The sequence below is a fragment of the Manacus candei genome, unplaced genomic scaffold (assembly GCF_025592945.1).
Source record: "Manacus candei isolate 608988 ecotype Guabito, Panama unplaced genomic scaffold, ASM2559294v1 h1tg000023l, whole genome shotgun sequence".
NCBI lineage: Eukaryota > Metazoa > Chordata > Aves > Passeriformes > Pipridae > Manacus > Manacus candei.
The window spans coordinates 14,293,753-14,314,684 of record NW_026138071.1 but is presented as its reverse complement, the minus strand read 5'-3'; the positions used below and the strand labels follow the sequence as shown (position 1 = coordinate 14,314,684).

The 20,932-nt window shown below is 39.6% G+C and overlaps 1 long non-coding RNA gene across 1 annotated transcript; it reads left to right on the top strand.

Annotated features, from left to right (window-relative positions):
- The first annotated feature begins 968 nt into the window (after window positions 1-968).
- LOC127471276 (uncharacterized) lies at window positions 969-19,718 on the top strand. The gene is made up of 3 exons (XR_007904614.1): window positions 969-1,036; window positions 3,156-3,281; window positions 19,565-19,718. It is a non-coding gene; the product is annotated as an uncharacterized LOC127471276 (long non-coding RNA).
- Window positions 19,719-20,932: the final 1,214 nt, after the last annotated feature.

Below are 20,932 nucleotides of genomic sequence, written 5' to 3'. Positions count from 1 at the left end.
GGCCAACATACTTAGGTATTTCCAAAAGTGCATTTTTGCCTCATTATGTATGACTGCTGGTGGTGTGCCTGACCACTGGGTGGATCACTTAGCGCCTCTAAAACACCACCACCCTTTTGCATCATTATCCATCCACCAGTGATACTGTCACTTCAAAATCTAGCAAAAGTTTGCTGATTTTACTTTATTCCCATTCCTATCAGATTGCTGTTATCCCAATATGAAAGAGGGCCAGAAAGACTAGGGACTGAGCCTTAATGAGGTCACTCCTCAGACCTTGCTGGTACACTGAAGGCTGCAAGTTGTCCTGTCCCTTTTAGGAAGGCCACTATAGTCCTTGGTGCTCTGCTTGGTCACTTTTGCCAGCTGGCATAAGAAAATACCAGTTTGGATGAGTTTTAGATTTCTCAGCTCTGAGGGGTGATGTAAGGACTGGGAGGAGGATCGAATTCCAGGGCTGGCAGAAACTCTTCTGAGCTGATGGCTCTGACTATCTCACACAAGCTCCTCCTGAAGCAATGCCAACAAATGCTAACACAAGATATCCCTGCAATTGATGTGGACTGTGAACATCTAATGCTGCACTTGCTCTCCAGTATAATGGATCTGGATCTCGTAACAATCTTGACATTCACTCCATGACAATCATTTAATGTGTGTTTTATTGTGCATTTTAGATCACTGTGTGCTCCATGGGAAATGGTAAGACTGTATGCTAAAGGCCAGATTCTGCTTTCTTGTTTCTCTCCCAGTGACCCAGAGAAGAGAAAAAATATAGAAAGAAAACTGCTGACATTTATATGCCCATATAAAAATACTAAAATACAAAGCTGCTTATGAGCGTTTCGTAATAAAATCCTGTCCTTATGACAGGTTTTGTTTTAATTTCGTGCTTAGATGTAACTTTAATATATCCAAACCATTTTCATACATTGTTAAAGACACATTTCTTTTTGTGATTACCCCTAGGTACAACAAAATTAAAGACTTCTTAAATATAATTGCCTGGAAAAGGGAGTTGTTGATGCACTTTTAAGTAAGTCCCATGACTGGCATCTCTAGCATGTTGAAATAAATACACAAATATAGTTAATCGCTACATGGTTTAAGCAGTGAAGGACTTGCCATAACTTTTATATATGACTACATTACAACGTTTAGATAAATTGCCTTATGTAGATCAGTAAAGGGGGACCAATTCATTTTTGTCTGCCTTAAAAAGGGCCTCGGAAAAACATGATTCCTCACCAAACATCCACTGAAAGGACAACTCACTGTAATACCCTGAGATAAAAAATGGGTTCAGCAGGGGAACATGCTTATTTATCTGGTGGGTCTATTATCTTAGTTATCCTTGACAGTCAATGAAGAGTCACATAAAGTTTACATTAATTAATTTTGTTGTTAATCTGCTTGAAATTTTGTCAGTCAAAAAGAAAAAAAAAACACCTGAAAAACACTTAATCACTTATATTGTGTTTAGCTGTACAAAAATACTGTTCTTCTAGAGATCTGATCACCAGCAAGCTGCAGAATGCTTTGCAAGTTGTACATACACTTTTCTTTAGTCTAAAACCACAGACTGTCTACATTTTGCTTTGCTGTGTCTAACGTTGATGTTTCACCACTATGGGCTGCAATGTTACATTACAGTGGTGCTGACCCCACCCACCCCTAACATCTCTTTGCATGAGGCCATCTCTCAACAGTGCTGGGGATAGCCTGTAACATAACAAAAAAGCTTTCTCAGTACAGGAAGATGCAAACACAGGAGATTTCAGTGCAAAACTACAAAAAAAAGACCTTACTATAGTAATGTGTTTCTGTGTGTTTCATTAGCTAAGACAGAAAACTACAGAGTAAAGGAAATCTCTACTCAGAGGAAACTTTATTAGTTTCCCTTATTTTTTTTCTGGCAACTGGTGTTAGAAGTGCTGTGATTACTGAATAAATTCTAACTGATTAACACTTTAACCTTTCTACATATTGCCTTCAATAATACATCCAGATAGTCAGCAGAGTAAGGATGTTAGCTGTGTTCTGGAACTGAATATTATCTACTTATAAAAGACTTCAGTGATATAGCATTGCTAATCAGAGGTGGGCAAAATACTTGATTAAAGTAATTTATTTATCAGAATTTTGCATAAACAATTTTTCTTTTAATTCCACAAATGTAATGAAACTTTTTTTTCTCTTTAGATGAAACTTCTTTTTTTCTTGTTTTTTAGAGTCAATCCTAAAAGATCAATCAAGACACTTCTAATTGTGCATTGTTTCTGAATACCTAATACCAGTTTCAGTGAATTTGCAGTGTATACCTAGAGTCAAATTTGCTTATGCTAATTGTCAACAATTTAGGTGATGATTATTTCGTCAACAGCAAACTTGGTTCCTGGGGGTTTGATTTGAAGGGAGAACAATCACTTCTGCCTGCGGATGAAGGTGTTTCACTGTGTTAGCCTCATGTCAAAATGGGTCAACACAGTGTAGCCTGTGGCCATAATTGCTACAAGAGTAGCATTTCTAAATGAAAGGTCCTGACAAAGAAAGGGGAATGAAATCCTGTTACAGAAAGCAGCTTTTCTTTGCTCCCTCCCATTAAGTTGCCCAGCTCATCGAGGACAGACGTTCACTGCATGCACACATCTGGCCCAGCCTCTCTTCGTGTAACATCATTCATCATGTCCTGTCATGTTAGCCATGCTGCCCACATTCCCCCAGCACGACACAGAAAACTTTCCTCTCAGCACCTTACATTTCACTCCCTCGTAGGCATCCTTTGTTCATTCTAACAACAAAATGGTGCCATTCAGGAGCTGTAGCAAGATAATTGGTAGTTTAAACAGCACAGTCCTCCGGTCACCAAGAGGTCTGTGAGTGCGTGGTCATGCTAGGATTGCTGCAGTGTCATTCACTGCTCCAAAAAAATGCAAACTAATATTTTCGTGATTCTTTTTGTCTCTGTGATTTCAAGAATGCTTTATAAGTATTCATTCTCTCCATGTGTGTAGTAGGTGAAGCTGGGAAGTATTAAGTCTCTGTGGAATATGAGAGTAAAAAAACATAATTGTACTTGTCTCATTGATGCTATATAGATGTTGTGAACCCAGGTGGTGAAACCCACTGTTTCTGTTCTTTGAATGTAATTTCAGATTTTTCCACTTTGTACTTCAGCCCTGACAGCAAAGTAGTACAGTGTATTGCAAGTTTATGACTGTCGAGACCAGAATCATGGAGATGGAGGTGTCCTGCTGCCTGTGAAATGGAATGCCTCCCAGGTATGACCTCCGTGGAAGGAGCATGGACAGGACCGTCAGGCAGCCCATGCCATTGAGAGGTTGGGCCACTCCTCAAAGGCTAATATTTTAACTTTTATTTTTATTGCATTTTGTCTATTGAATACCTGTCTGAGGCTTCCATCACTTATGCTTAGCTCATTATCAGTGAGGACAAGGGGAGAAGTTCCTTACTTGTGTACTTTAATACACAGTCCAATCAGTTCATGAATAGGTGGATTAGGGAAATGTGAGGTACTTGAAGTGTCCTAGTTCCTTTTTCCCCATTGTGGTTCTTGAGGGTTTTGTTTGTTTGTTTTCTTCTATTTCTACACCTGTTTTTCAATTTCATCTTCTCCTACTGCCCCTCAAAGCCTGTTTTTTGCCTCTTGGCTTTATCCAGCACCCTTGCCCCTGCTGCTTTTTCTGCTGCTGGCTCTGGATGACTACATTAGACTGTCATTCTCCAAAACAAAAGTATGTTATTTTTTCCTCTTAATTTTCTCCATCACATCCCATTTGTCTCTTCAGTCATCTCAACTCTCTTATCTTATCAGGCTCAAAACCTTGGCACCATCATTAGGTATTTGCCAGTATCTATTCCACTACTCAGTATTATAGATAACCTTCTCCCAGTACATCTGTTTTCACCTCTTTCATCTTCTTCTCGCTGTTCAAACTGTGGAGTGACTCAGTTTTATGCAGTCTTTTCTTCACATGGCTCTTTTTGTATTTGTTTAATAAGGCTCACCTCAAAAAGTCATTTAAAATTTAGGCATGTAGACAGATAGACCAGTAGGTCTAGCACCCTGTGAATCACCTGGATCACTCTTGGAGTTGAACAAATAGCAATTAACTCAAAAATAATAAGCTGTTGAGATTTACACAGAACCAAACAGTTCTTCCAGCATTATACTGTAGACAAACAGAGCATTGTTTTTTTCATGAGCACCAAACTAATCTACATATTTCAGAAGAAAAATTATTTGTTCAGGATCTGTGTTCTTTCCCCAGTATTTGACATGCAACAATACTGTGTCACCATGCCTTGAATATCTTGCTGCTGGCCTGTGACACAGTCCACGAGGCACAACAGCTATGAAATGTGGATCCTTCTGAGACATTTCATGCTTGTCAGGTTGGCAACAGATTTGTGCTGGTGATGAGACTTGTCTGAGTTGGTGGGCATTGCAGGCCTGTTTCTGTTTACCTTGCCAGCCCATTTGCAGCCAGCTGTTCTCCAGCAGGAGACAATGTTAAAGCAAACACACACATGGAAATTGTCCATAATAATTAAAATCCCAAGGCAGCAAGTCCTTTAAACACGTGCTTAAATATGTTTAATCAGGTGACCAGTCTGAAGCTTCTTCTGAAATGTCTTCTACAGTTGTCCAACCTATTAAAATCTCCTCAAGGTGATAAAAAATTAATTACTTAGGTCTTCCATGCATACGTCATCCAGTAATTCTCACCTGGCTTCAGAGTGGGCATTTTCCTGCAGCTGTTTCAGAAGTTCTTTCGTATTTTTGATTTCTCTCCCCTGTTGATTCTTTGACAGTGCTTCTGCTTGCCAAATTCTCAGTGTGACATTTCTGAATGTCACATCTCTACTAGAGATGTTTCCCCCTGTGTAGTAGTGAGGTGCTGTGCATCTAAGATACCACAGCATTTGCAGTTTCTCAATTTCTTTTATGGGTGGTCTTAATCATTTGCAACTACTATTCTTCCCCTCGTGACTGGATGGCATGAGATACGTTACTAGTGGTAGTTCATTGCTGCAGTAACTGTCAGAGGGATTCAGCCTGCTGAAATGTTGCTATCAGAAAAAAAAAGGACAATAGTGTTCCAAATGCTTCCCTTGAGGGGCTGTAGCAGTGGTGCCACTGTGGCAGCAGAGCAAGAAAAGGTTGTTGGTTTCTGAGAGGAAGGTCCATTTGTCCCCCCTTCACCCCCCAAAAAACCACACTGGGGATGGTGCACATTTCTGTAGCTCCACACTCTCCTCCTGCTCAGGGCACTGGTCCCTCTTCCTGCCTAAAGGGAATCTCAAAGAGGAATGTGGGGCAAATCCCCAGAACAAAGAGCTGAACAGCTAAGAAACTGAATTTCAATGTTGTGGAGGATATCCCCCCAAAAAAATCATGACAATTGAATTCTAGAATTAGGAACTCTTAGCCAGCACTTTTAGACATCATGGATGCTTATTATCATGTCCACATTGTAGAGCTTTTGATAATCTATGATGTAATGTAGATATAGTCACAGAGACTTTACCTGCCTGCATTTATCATTCTGGAAAGATCATGTCTATTAATCATAGGTAAGAGCACAGCCTGTTGTGTCCCTGACAATTAGAGCTCTCTGCCAAAAGAGCAGACACAAATGCCAAGATGAACAAAATGTAAGGGCTTTTTACAGGGTTTGGGTTGTTTTGGTTTTGGTTTTTTTTTCAGAAAACCTTGTACATGCTCTAAGTAGGGTCTTGAATTTTTTGCTGTTCTGTAAGTGAATCTTCAGCAGGGAAGGGAGGGCAAATACCTGTTTCTAGCCACCACAAAGATCTGTTGGAACTTTAAATTGGGTTGGAGGGTTTCCTCATCTTTGAGAGCTGTGCTAGAGAGAACTCACAAAACATGGGTTTGAATATACAGGAGCTGACCTGACACCCCAGCACTAAGCACATGCAAGTTCCCTGCATTCAGAGGCAAGGGGAATGACTTGAATGAGGGCAAGAAACCTTTTCTGAACCCCTAAGGCTTATCAAAAATTTGTAAAAGTTAGCTGCTGTGTGCTGGGATAAGACAAAATCACTTTATTTAAAAAAAAAAGAAAAAGATAAAAAAAAGACAACCTTTGTGGGGAAAAAAACCCACCACTGTAAAATGTGAGTAGAAAGGAGAAACCATAGCAGAAAAAGCAAAAGGAACAAATAAATTGATAAACAGATCATAGATCCATGGTTCTGCAGGTCATGATATGAACTGTTTGAGTGGACTGGGGACAGCAGCCACTTCTAGGCAGGTCTCACCTGTTCTGAGTCTGTTACCCTTCTTCTAGGCTGGACCAAGTCTACTCATTCTCTTTTACCCATGTTTGTAACTAAAAAACACAGCTAAGAAACTTTTCCTGACAAAGGAAACTTGAAACTTTCCTTTGAAAATCTCTCATTTTGACAAATAAGCATGAACAAATTATCTATTTGTTTGATCTCAGCTATTGAAAACAATCTACCCATTTATACCTGAGCAAGATCAAACCTGTCAGTATTTGGTTGTGCATTTCACAATTTAAACTTCACTTTGCCTAGATAAATAGTACTACAAAACAGCATTTTGACCAAGGTTTTTTTGTCAGAACTTCACATGGCTTTGCTACCTTCCCAAGTATTAAACTAATTTTAAAAAAAAGAACAGATTTTTTCTAAACTTAGTTTTACTTATCCCTTGTGTTGGATACACTTGTAAACTCATGAGGGCAGATCTCTAGTCTTCATTCGTGAAGCATCTAGTACGTAGGACTGTAAAGCATTGATGCAGGGACTCAGAAAACTGCTCTTGGTTTTTGTGGTTCCCAGTAAAAGGGGTCCAGGTCACAACTGTCTTTTTCCTGGCTGGGGCAGCTGATGGTATGTGCTGGGAGCTGGCACCCAGGAGCCCTGAGGCAGCTTTAGAGTACTCAGGACTCCCTTTAGAGCGATACCCTGCAGTTTCCCTTCTGTAAAGGTGATGGTAAAGGAGAAGCTGGGGGAAGAAAACCTGAGCACATCTGGGTCTTGACCTGCAGGAGGCTCAGAGCAGCCACTCCCAGTGCTGGGTGCGCATTCCAGGCCTACCCTGGGTCTCCTTTGTCGGATATGGTCTAAGGGGCTGCTTCAGTGCAAATAATAATTTATGACAGCAGCACATACACCTATAAGAATATGTTCATAATAATTAATATATGCTTTTAAGGTGATTCTGTGGCCATAACAGCACTTTAATTTGTTTCTAAATGTCCTCAAAGAAATTACCTGCTATAGGAGAAATCCAAAGCAGTGTTTCCCAAGCCCTAGCAAAATATACAATTCTGTGAACAAGACAAAAATTGCTCCTTTTTTTTTTTTAATAAACTGATTTGTAATTTATTTCTGCCAGCATTCTGTACTCTAAGTGAGCTTGCTGCTGGATGACCACAGACAGGGAGACATTTTGAGACTATTCGTTTTTTTGAGTTTTACACGTGTGAAAATAAACGTTTATTCTTTGTTGCTATATATCTCCCCTGTATTTATTTTCAAATCAACTGGGTTCTCTGCAGAAAACAGAACTCTCCTTTTCTTTCCATTTTGTAGAAGGGTGTATTTATATTTTAATTCAGGAAGGTTGACATCTGGAAAGAGTAGAAGTTCTAGGAGGAATGTTGCATCATGTCATTGGGGTAATTGTGTATATTGTAGCACTAGTTCAGGCACCAGAAATATGAGTGTTGGCTTGCTTGTGAATAGAGAAGTCTTTGGCATCCTGGGCTCTGATACAAGTTCTTCTGAAAAACATTAGTCTTGCACACACTATTTTCCCAGTTAAAAATTCATCCTCTGCTCCTGTGCCTGCTTTCACTGCAACACTCCTTTGGAGTGAATCCACTAGCCAGTGCAGTGGTATGAAGGAGGAATTCAGCTCTGTGGCCCTTGTTACTTGGGGGAGGGACAAGCAGTAGCAAGAGAGACCCCATGTCAGGCAGGGAAAGCTCTCACTGGACACCGTCCTGCTGAGGGAGGAGCCAGGTGCTCTGGCAGAAGGGAAAGAGGTGTTCCTATTTAGTTAAAATGGTAAGTAGCACCATTATTACAGCAGTGCAGACATTAGTTTTCTTCCATAAAGATAAATATTTTGCCCTGCATTTTTAGTTTACCCTTGTATATCAGATTTTATCTCACCAACAAAACCCTGTCATCCCATGAACCAGATCCTGACCAGTCTCAGTATCCCATCAGAACTCTTAAGAAGCTTCTGATATTCATGAAAATTACGGGTTTTATAAGATAATGGTATTTTTTTCATTATTAGGTATCATAAGATGGGTAATTTTAAACTGTTGGATTTGGAATGAAATTTCTCCCTTCTGACCATTCAGAAAAAATGAATGGTAAACTGAAAAGTTGATTTTAGCTGCAGCTTATGGATCATTTATAAGATCTAGTCCTCTTTTTTTTTTAATTTAGATAATTTACCTTTAAATAAATAATTCTTATATCCAACTGAGCCCTAAATAATCCAGAGCTTTGGAAATGTCCTTTGAAAGAGAAGGATTTCTCTACATCTGAGAAATGCTTTCAAAAATGTCAAGAGTAACAATGAAATCTCTGGAAAAGGCAAATAAGTGAAAATTTGTTGGAAGAAATAAATAGGGGTTCACAGTTGCTTTCTGGGACTGGAATTGTTTGGGGTCTTGTAAACAGAGCACAGCTCTCTGTCGCTGAGATGAATTGATGTCACCTCAGCAGAGGCTGAAACCCGTTAGCAGCTCACATCTGGTAGGAGGCCTGTGCAAAGTGAGCTGTCAGTGTTGATGCAGCCTTTAGCCAATAAGGGTTATCATATGTGTGGCATCCTTCACTGTGTTACACAGGGATTTAGGATCCAATGTGGCTTAACCTGAGTCACATAGTGGGCACAGGAAAGGCGAAGTCAGATGTGGTCTGCAGCTAATCAAAAGGCTCTGAAATTCCTCTAGAGATAGGGCAGATTTGTGTCTGAAAAAGTGTATTAACATTTTTATTAAAATATTCTTTCAGTCTCGTGTTCAGGGACATGTCCACTTGCACAGGCAGATGTGCAACTAAAACATCTGAAAATGCAGCAATAAAATGTCTAGGAATGTGGATTAGTATATATATAAAGACCTCGATTTAAGCATTTTCCCCTGCATATTTCTGCACCCTGTGGTTTTACTCACACTCCTAAAGCTAGGCTGAATTGGAAGCCAAAAGGTACCACCCACACAAGCCTTCCTCCACTCAGCATTAGAGACACCAGGAACAAAAGGTAACCCACTCTTCCGAGGACAAAACCTGTTAAATTACATACATGCAACCAGGGCATGTGGAAAGCCAAGCACTGTACTGTGCTCTGGTATATGCTACAGCTTTGTGAATTTGGCCCATCCTGTCACAATAAGGAATGAAAATACTTTAGAGCCAAGTTAAAGGGATGAATTGCAGATTGAAAGTCCTTGGGTTGTTGATGCTCCTTAGGCCAGATGAAACAAATAATAGAGCTCAATGGAATGGAAATCTCCATAGTCTGCCATACATTGAATTTGTTTACGGTTCACTTGGCACAATTTTTTTTTCTACTTTGGTACTAAATAGACTTTTAAACTGAAAGTTAATTTTTATATTAAAAAAACTCTGGCTATAAGAAATGGAAAAATTAACAGCAATGAGCACTTTCACACGGGAGAAAATGATTCATTAACTGCTCTTTCGCCATTGTAGAAGAGCCCATTGTTGGCTGGTCCTCAGAGAGTCCAAGGATGCTTATAATACAAGCAACATTTAGAAAAACTTCATTGCACAGAGAAAATTCCAGGCTTCAATTTTCTTCTTCAGAGAGTTCAGTAGTTGCTTTATTCTCCGTGTGTGTGTGTGTGTGTGTGTGTGTGTGTGTGTGTTTATAGACAAAATTAGGTTCCAGCAAAGGGAAAGTGCATTTATGCAAAAAGCAATTCATCAACCACTTCTGTGCTCAGAATTCACTGAGGTAATTTAGATACTTTAATGGCAAGGTAGTTTAGTTAAGGTATGCAATAAATATTTCCCCCAACCCCTCCAAACAGTTAGAGTAATGGAAAATGTGCTCTCTAAATGAATCTTTTCAGTAAAGTAATTCTCGTTTTAATTATTTATCAGTTAGAAAATATGAAATATAATGACATAGCAAACTTCTCTGGAACCTCTTTTCGTGTTACATTAGCTGGAGTTTTATGCTGCCTGTAACTAAAAGGCTAACATAATGCAGTATGTGATGCTAATCTGTTTCTCGTAATATTAAATATGCAGCAAGCACCTACTACAGTGAGGAGACCCTTTGGATCTATTGCAATATTTTCACCGTGGCCTTGACCTTAGTGATGTCAGGCATATATTACATCTCCACTTAATTTACTATTGACATCATGGATTAAATTTGTTGTTTCAGCTAATGCAACAGAGCAAGCAAGGTAGATTGTGAAACAAAGCCAGCTGCTGAAATACGAGGGTTGTCAAGTATAAATTTACAAAAGATATTCAGACTGAGCACAGAAGACAAAAATAAATGGACAGAGAAGCTGTTTTTGACAGACTGCAAAGGGCTAGAGACTTAAACTTGAGCATTGTAAATCCAAATGTCACAAAACACTGCTACAGAATGTGAGACATGTCTATTTCTCAGGAATATAAATGGTGATATGAAACCAAACTTTCAAGATGCTGTGCATTTTTGAAAAGTCTATCACTATCTCCTGATAAGAAACTTAGTGATCTTTTCCTCTTAGCTTTAAAAGAAGGAAATTCATCATTTAAATTCAGTGACCAACATAACAACTGTATTTGGGGCAGGTAGATTATAAAAATAGCAAAAAAAAGTAAGCTTTGTATAGCTTTCTGGATTTCTAGAAAAATATATTAAACTGGTTAATATGTTCTCTTGGTGAAATGTAGCCAATCACACCTAACTAATTCTTATTTGCCATTAATATGGATAGATGATGGGCTTCAGCTGTTATGTGTCTGTGGAAGAACAGCACTATATAAAAATAAAATAATTTTTTTTTCATATATGTTATGTCACATAACTCAGGATTGGTTCTCTTGCCAAGGATTTACTGTGGTTTCTAGGGTGCCATACTACCTGACCACCTGCAGAAAGGACTCAATAAAGCAAGACATACATGGAGCGAGGTGGGCAGCAGTGCTCATGTAGGCCTGCAGCTGAGGCTGGGGAGCATCCTGCAATGGCTTCAGCTTCCAAATTCTCAAATCATGAAGCAAGTAACTGAGGCTGAAAAAAGAGGCACAGCATGTTGGCCAAAGTTTCCACCTTGAAGACTTTCATCTCCATGTTTGACTCAGCAACAAGCATGCTCTTTCTTATTTCTTTACAGCTTGAGGGAATAAGTATAACCTGTGGAAATTAAACCCTGACTCCATGACCTAAATAAGTTGTCAGCACAGATTTAAGAGGAACATATAATAGCCACAGGACCATCAATGAAACAACTGTGGGTTCTACAAAATAACAGAGGGCACTGTTTTGGAATAAACACAGAGATGAGAAAGATACCTTTCTGTGTGACATTTGGAATACCTCCAAACAGCTGCGTTTTGTGGAACCCTTTCCTCCAGTGCCAATCCAATTGTGGCCTGAGTGATGGGGTGGCTACCTCTATCACCTCCTCTACCACAGGAGGTGAAATAATGGCTAAAAAGAGCAGGCTTTGTTTCAGAGGAGCACATGGGGTTTTGTTGGGGTTTTTCACTACTCAAAAGTCCTAATTTTAAATAAAAATTGGAATGGGGTAAAACAAGGTTTTGACACATGACTAAAAGCAGTGTTAAGACAAATGGTCTATAGCTTTATCCTGTTGTGTCTCAAGGATGCTGTGGAAGATGATCAATGTAGGCCAGACACAGAGAGATTCTGCGCTCCACTCACTGCAAACACCTCTCTGGAGCAGCTCAGATACACAGTGCTGCAAGAGGTAGGAGCAACAGCATGCCACATGAGCTTAGCATTAATTTTGATTCATTTTGCAGGTCAAGCATGAAATGCCTTTTGTAGTGCTCTCTGGTGCTAAACAATTTACACCAGTTTAGAATTTTCCAATCTTAGCATCAATTATTTGTGACAATTTCAGATAGCTATCTAATTTGGCAATGCTGTATTCATACCTAGGACTTCATTCCCTATGTATTGATTTCCTCTAAGCTCTGCTTTTTTGGGAAAACCTTTTACACTTGATACACCTGGCTAGCAGATGTGGCTTAGCTATTATACGTGATGCAATTAATCTGGAAGGCTGGCGTCACAGGACTTTCTGTGATGCTGTGGCAGCATTATTGTGATTCATTATTGTCACTTCCTCAGCAAGTTGTAATTGGCAGTGCTATATTGTTTCTGAAAAAAATTAGTCACTGTGGTGGTAGGAAAAAGAATGGCATATTTTCTTTTCTGAGGAAAACAAAGGTTATCCTTGTTTACACATCTAATGTATATGTAAAATGAACAAGCTCCATTCTTAATTTACCTCTTCTACCTCACTGCAAAGCCTTGGTATTAGAGGACAGTGTTGAGATGCATTCACCAGACAAAAAGTGTTTCCTATTATTAATGGCTGGAGGAGCTCTCTGTGTAATCAAAGGGCACAGCTGCAGTGATATACGGCCAGTGACAAACGGAGAGATCTTTCCTTCTCGCTGCTACAAGCTTACCAGCTTGCAGCCAGCAACTTCCAGCGCTGTATATCTGCAAGATAAATAGCATAAGATATGAATATACGCAGTGCTTACAGTCTTGAGAAGTATTGTTATATCCCCCACATACAATCATTCTAAATATGACTCAAGTGCATTTTTCACAATTTCAGAGCTGCTCTTGCTGTTTGTAAATAGATACAGTGTCTGAGCAGAGATGTAAAACCCTCTAACAATGCTGCTTTCGGAGGTCTGATTTGGAAGCAGACATAGTACAGCTGATGGTGTCAGAAAAGCAGCTTTCATGAGATTCACAGCTCTCTTTTGCAGTGAGAAGCAGCACTGAACTTTTCTGTGAAAGAAATTAGCTGAAGAATGTACAAGAAATCACTTTTTTTTCTTACACACCTATACCAAAGCAATCTAAGGGAAGAACTCATTCTCTTCAATAAAAATAGAGAGCAACTGCCAGTGAAAAGTGAAGCAAACAAAGGTGCTTGGTAAATAAAAAATTATGTGCCCTTTTGCCTCGTCTGACTTTGTTGCTGTTGGTATAAGTGGGTCCAGATTTCCACAAACATGAAACTAAAGCTGTCAGGGGGAAGGGCCAGCCCTTCCATGTACTCAGTGGCAGGAAGGTGTCCCCACGCACACAGACCCACGTGCAGGCAGACAGGCACACGCGCACACACACACACACACACACACACACACACGGAGGAAGTTGGTGCCGCTCCGCGACCTTTCCGTGAACTTTCTAGGAGATGCAAAGATCAGTCAAGAAGCCAAAGGTCGGCATTCATGCGGGTCACAAGCAAAAATCAGATTTAACCAGTCACTGGAAGAGTGTTTCTGGCCCTTGAGTCATCTCAGTAAAATACTAATAAATGCATTTTTTATAGTGAAAAATTGACTCAGTCAGTGTTTAATGTCTCAGCATGGCTCAGTCTTGCTGCACTCATTTGACAACTTGTTAGAAGCTATGTTCACTTTTCCCCTGTAATATATCTATGCAGGAGAATGATGGAGTTAATATGAAGGAAGTGGCACAATGTGAGAAGAATCTGGGAATTCAGAGTGAACAGTGCTACTGCTGGTGTTTGTGAGACACAAAAGTATGAGCTGAAGAAAGGAAATTACATGTTGATTGCCTATGAAGAAAAACATTGAGTTAAAAGCAAGGCAACAGTAAAGGAAGTCTGCAATTTCAGTTGTAATTGACTTGTCCAGCCTCTTGCACAGTACTTGGTATCAGATTATACCACAGTGGTATCTTTGTTTAAATCAGAGTTTAAAAAAAAGAATCAGAATGAAATATACAAGTAATATAATCCTACTTTCAGCAAGTCAGAAGTGAAAACAAATGTGGTGATTTTGCTTCTGCTGTAGCCTGAGGTGGACGTTTGCCCAAGTGACAGCATATGAGATACATTTTAGCACAAAACTCCCATTGACTTCAACAAGACCCTGATCAAACCCAGACACAGTAAGTACTGTATCATAGAAGAAGCACAAACCTCTAACTATATGAGTGTCTTTACTACAGCAGGCTGGGAGGATCTTGTTCTAAGAAATGTGTTATTAGGAACATTATGTTGTTTCCCCTTGCCTTTGCTTTCCTCACTGCACAGTCCAATAAACTAATGCAAACAGTTACGTTCCACTTAGAAAAAATGATGAGTGAAACTCGAGAATTAGAGATGTGAAATTTTGATTATGGATTGGAAAGGATACCTTTTGGTTTTAACAGTGTACTTTAATAATGGCAAGTGGCTCATTAATACACTTTTATCTAACATATTATGAAATTTCTCAATATATTCTTCAACTAAGAAAGTTCTCCAAGTAAAAAAAGTAAAAAACATAAAATATTTTCCCCATGCTAACTTATTGGTGACTTCAATTATTTCTCATGCTAGTTCTTTTTTTGAGTCATCTGGATTATTTTGACCACTTCCCCACATCTTTTAACTCCTAAAACAAATGGTCTTTTGTCAATAATTGCTCACTCTGGGGCTGGTTTTACTGTGATTTCTTTTGTAAACTAAACGAAAAAAAAACCAAAAGGAAACAAAACAAAAGAAGATAAAAAGATCTGGATTTGTTCTCCAGTTTTTGCAGTAGAATATGAGTGAAAATGTTTCTGCATGAACCAAACACTGCAGCACTTCCTGCCCAGTCACTGAACTGAAGTTCTTTTCAGAACAGGGTCAGGAGCCATCAGGAGCACTGAGGGTGTTTTGTGCCTGCTCGAGCAGCGGCAAGGCAGCTCCTCATGTCTGGGAGCTGGTGTGTACAGACTCCCACCTGGACCAGAGCTGGGCAGAAGCTTCCAGCTTCTCTGTGAAGGGGTCTGGGGAGTGTGGACTGGGTGGTTATTCCAGATAAGTCTTGGGCTGGGATGGTAAAGCAAGGCATAAATTAGACAAGTTCAGGGCAGGCAGTATTTAATATACATAATACAGGGAGGGCTTACAGCCAGGGCTACTCTTCTGTCTCCATTGCAGAGCAGAATAATGGAAAATCTGATCTTTTAATCTTTCTGCAATATTTTAACTCCTTTTAAAATCCTTCTAATGATAGCATTTACTTCATACTTGCGCCAGCACTTCTGTGTGTGGGAGTGCTCATAGATCCTGAAGTGGCTGTGGAGCCTCTTCTTGTCCCATCAGCCAGCAGAGAAATATTACCCAGCAGCAAATAAATGGTACTGGCCAACTTTTAGTTGGGTATGAAGATGTCTTGCCAGGGAACACTCTGATCTGCATACACTGACTTTTTTAAAAAGCTGGAAGAGTCTGAGGGGACTATAAAAGAAGCTAAGGTCATGCTAATGTTTTAGAATCATAAACGTGATGACTAATAGACATTCAACCTATTAAGCTGAAAAGAACCATCATCCCAGTCTTAGAAGCTTAATGGTGGAGACAATCAGTACATAATTAAATGACGGCAGCAGAACATTCATCTTGGCACATTTTCAGGGAAGTTAAGTCTTGTCAGACAAGTCTGGTCTTCGTTTTTTTGATGAAATAGCAAGTTCTGGTGATAAAGTTAAAAACCCCAACAAAGCTACATACTCCCATTGAATGGACCAAACCAAACAGAGAGATGATATTGAGTTACTGGGAACTGAAAGTCACCATCCTCAGTTGAGGCCCCACAGGCAATGGCCCTTTTTCCACTCCTATTCCACAGATGAGGGTAACAGCAAGGCAGGGGCAGGGACACACCACCCATACAGGAACAGAGGCAGTCCAACAATAGTAACAACGGTCAGCCAAAATCCATGCATCCCAGACAAGGCTGGTCTGAGGTCAAGCAAAGAATTTGGGTCAGCAAGGCCAGATGAGGCTCAGCATAGCAGGAGGCTGGCACAGGCACACCTAAAATGTAACTTCAGCATGGACAAAGAGCAAAAGCCTGACCTTAAATGCAGCTTCCAAACCAGTGGACAGAAGCCTTGCAACAAGGCTTTCTCCAGCTCTTTCTCATGCAGCTCTTTCTCACAGTTTAGCTGCTTTCATGGCAGCTCGATACAGGGTTACACAACTGGATTTAGAGCATGGCATCAGAGCAGCCCTGAAGTGCAGCAGCCAAAGCCATGAGAAGAGCCTGCAGAGCAACTGAGGGTTCATCTGGAGTTTGGAAATAATGGTAGCTAAACAAAGGAACACAGACTTTCAGTACAATATGCAGAGGAAGATGTGAAGATACACAGCCTTAACTGTATTTCAGAAGGGCTTATCATATCTGCAAATAGCATTAGTGAAAATGCTTGTGGGGATATTGGATTGGTTCTTGAAGTACATTATGAAACTAGAAAAAGATTTAAAAAACCCCCAACATACAAAGGAAAAAAGAGTCAGGAAAATATGCCTTAATCTGTTAAGGTTATCCAAGAAGGAGTTAAAAAGTGACTTAATCAAAGTCTGCAGGTATCTACATAAGGAAGAGATTTCTGATAACAAATAGCTATTTAGTCTAACAGAAAAAGGCACAATAAGATCCAATGGTTGGAAGCTGCTGTACTTTCTCTAGCATGGGCCATTAATCATTGGAACAACCTAACACAGGATGTGGTAGATCATTTGAAGTCTTTAAATCAGGACTGCACCTTTAAAAAAGAAATTCCTTCTCTCAAACAGAAAATCTGCATCTGATGTAGAAACTGAATTGCACAAGGATTGATGCAAAAATCCTTAAAATCTATTAAATTAAGGAAAAACAGTTCAGTGGGAAAATACTAAAGACAAATAAGTGGGTTGTTATAGGGAAGCATAAGAGATTCCTGTGCCTTTGTCACTAAAACTCAGCTATTTACAAGAATAAACCTATGGAAAAGAAGCAGAGAGAGGAAAGGAAAAAGATATTCTTTCTAAAATATATGTCTTCTGTCCTTTAAACACAGTGTGAAAAAGACACAGTTTTTCCTTGAAGTTCATCTGGTGGAGTTCTGACTGCACATGGTGACGGGCTCCCCAGTTGTTATTTATGAAGCATGGATTCTTGGGCATGGTTAAAATATACCAGTTGTCCTTCTTTGAGTTAAATCTCACTCTTTTGAGGTGAATTTAATCACCTGAAAGAGATCTGTAAAACAGAAGCACTTTTAGTTTCCTACAGAGAAAAAAGGAAGACACCAGCCTGTGGGGTAGAATACAGCTCTTATGTCAAAAAGAGCCAACACATAGGGTGCAATTCCACAGCTATACTTTAGAGTTCAGACCAGCTAAGTTTATGGTCAGGGAGGGGAGGGACAGGACTATATGAGAATATTTGCTACTTGTTATAGTTAATAGCACTAAACATTTATGTCATTCTAGTGCTCTGCTTTGATGGGAATGTCTTTGTGCTGAGAGTTGCACAAACAGAAACAAAAAGGCCAGGGACCAGGCAATCCATGCACTGGAAGAGTGCTGCAGCCCAAAGCCTCTAGCAGCCTGCACAGAAAACTTGAACTGGTCTTTCAGAGCTGCTGCCATGACAGAAAAAGGGTTCTCGTTCCCTACCTGCTCTGAGCCTGCATGAAAAATCTTTCTCTGAGATTTTAAATATATTTCAGCCTCTGCTATGCAAACACCTGCTGGATTAAAGTGTATGTTCCAAGTTCACTGGGCTTTTCATAATCAGAGAGTAACAGTAAAGAGCTGGATACAGAGATTATGCTGGCTTTTGTCCACCTGTCCTTTGGGATCCAGCAGTTATGTCCCTAACCCTTCTGTGACCTAAGCATATGTAATACATGTAGCATGGCTCAAGATGGCGCATGAGGAAATGAAAATGAGTAGGGATATACCTGCTAATTTTTTATCGGCATGCCAGTGCACATGGCACACAGCTGCATGCACAGGCTGCACGTGTGTGCATGCAGCATGTGGACACCATCCCCCCCACTGGAATATGACAGATTTCTAATTAAAACTGGGGCCTCTGTGGAGTAAGCGGTTCATGCCTGTACTATCCCTGGAAAACTACTACAGTACAATTAAAAATTGGTTGCAACAATTCAGTAGAGTTCCTACTGTCAAGTCCTTAAATTCATTAGTTTTTTCACATACTTTGCCATTTACATTGTTAGGTCACTTCTTCTCTTTCCATAAACTTATAAAACCAGACAATTAGTTAAGAAAATTTCTATGGCATTTCTCCCCACACAAGTCAATTTTAATCTTCCTTTTTCTAAAGCCTGCTGTTGGGCTGAGCAGCATTTTTACCCTTGGGGGGGTCTGTGTTTTAGTGATGGTAGCCAGATGAGGCTGCTTTGGGATGACACCAAGTACCATCTCCACAGAGGCTGAGCATTTCTGAATTACCCCCCAAGTGCTGCTGGTTAGAGGAGCCAGGGAGAAGGCAAGAGGCTCAGCTCCTGTTCAGCATATCACAGCACCAATCTGTCAGTCAGCACAGCCCAGATTCCACATGGAAACCTCCATGGGCTTTGAATCAAGCCTTATGCGTTATAGCACTTTGGGCCTGTGTGTGTCCGTGTGTGGTTTCTGGATGTATGTTTTAATTTTGTTTTGGAAATACCAAGTATGCCCTTTGAGACCATTAGAAATTAAGTTTATACAGACATGGTAAAAGACCACTGTAGGCAAGGATAATGAAATATGAAATTATTATGAAAGACATAACAATAGGTTTAAAATAGGAAGTGCTGAGTTTTGCAAGTTCATCAAGAATTATTATTTTTCTCTTTCATTTTCTGAGCACCTGTGAATATATAGGGTCTTAATTTGAGAACTGGAATAAACTGGGTTTGTTTATGAACAAGAAATATAAACCTATCTATCAGACTCATCAGTACATGGGCCAAATCATAAATTACCATCTCAATCTTGGCTTTAAGAGAATTGTGACACTTTCTTCATGTGAAGATGTGCCCCTTATTTTTGAATCAGGAAAGCTAAGAGTTGCTTCTGGCAAGGGCAACTCTAAAAGGAATCATTCCCAATACAACCTGTCCTTGAAATAAAGCTCCCTCTCATCTGCATTCACTGTGTCATCTGACGTGGGCTTCAAACATAAAATTTTCATTGTTTATATATGACATTGTTGGGATGGGAAAAAAATATTAGCAACATGATTCCTAACAGAATCTGCATGAATTTGTCACACATTTGACTTCCTGCTAGACATAAATCCATTATCTTACGAACTGTATTTCTCACATGACATTCCTACTAAGCAGCTGCAGCTGATAAAAGCTATTCTGCATAATTTGCTTTGAAGTATCTTTGAGATAGGATTAACCAGATGATGTACTCTTTTTGTTCTCTCCCTCTTTCCCTCTGTCTCTCTTGCTGGTGGTGGTGGTGGTGTTGTCCTCATCATGGTCCTGTTCCTACAGAAAGGCTTGTGGACTGCAGATACCCATGTGATATCTGTATACCTTGTGAGCAGGTGTGTTTGTATCTCATCCTGAACATGTTTAAACCTTAATGTTTGGACTACTAGAAATAACAGAGAAATCTGGAACTGCTAAAATCACACAGTAAAAAGCCACTGTAGTTAGCCAGGACAACAGAGCTTGACAATACATCTGATTTACCAACAAATGACTGTTTTATCTTTCCATCAACTTGCTTTTAAGTTTACATTGTTTTTCAAACATGTTTTCATTAGCAAGAAAACTTCTGCATTGTCTGAAAAAAGAGGATAGTTTATTTTTGTATTGAGTGACAACATCTCTGAGACACTGAATTGTTTTGGAGCTCCTTCCAAGAGGTTGTTTTGTTGTGTAGAGAACCACATCTTTGCCCACTTATTTTCTGCATCACTTATCATACACAATGCAAAGGAAGTAACTATGAAAATGCAAATTAATATTCTCGCCTAAGTAGTGCTAATATGATGGCATGCTGTACATCTGAATGGCTCAGAAAATTAATGGGCACCATTCTGAACTGTGGAAACACGAGCCATGGTGAGAAAGTTAGAATTCAGATTTACTGCTTCTTCCTTCTCATCTTTAATCCTTGAATCAAAGAAAGAAACATTTAAAGGATGCAAGTTTAAGTACCTTAATCTCATCAGCTTGGGCTTAACTTTTTGTTCTTTTGTGTTCAAATGAAGCACCTCATCAAAATTAGATTAAGATGATAAATAAAATCAAGGTCAACTTTTTATTACCTTTTGCTTTTTACCTCCCCTCTGTTTAAACTCATTGGCTTTGAAATCTCCTGGCTGCAGCCGCTGAGTGTTTAGAGGCAATACTGCAGACTTTTAGGTTTTATGGATTCTACAAGAACAATATAACATGATACTGACAATCATAAACAGATACTAAGTTGTTTCAGTTTGGAAACAATTGCAGCCATATAACCCTTGGTGGGCTCTTTTATATGAAGTTTTATTTTTCTCTGTACAATGGCTAACATGGGAACTATCCCCAGCCCAATAGAGCAGCTTGTATTTGCTCAGGAAATGGTTAAGTTACAGGAGGTCACCCCTGTTACTTCATGGAAATGCTTTGATTTTTCTTCCATACTAAAACAGTTAGAGTCATTTGTTTTACTAACAACTCCCCTCAGAGCAGAACCTCAATACTATCTTAAAGCAAAATTAACTTCACACATGACTTTGTCAAGAAGCTTATTTCCATCTCAGGAGAGTTCAAATTTCATGAAATTGGAACACAATGTAATTAGGAGGGCAGATTTTGGAAATGTTATTTCCATTCTTTTTTCTGCCCATATTGGCCATTCACCCATGGATT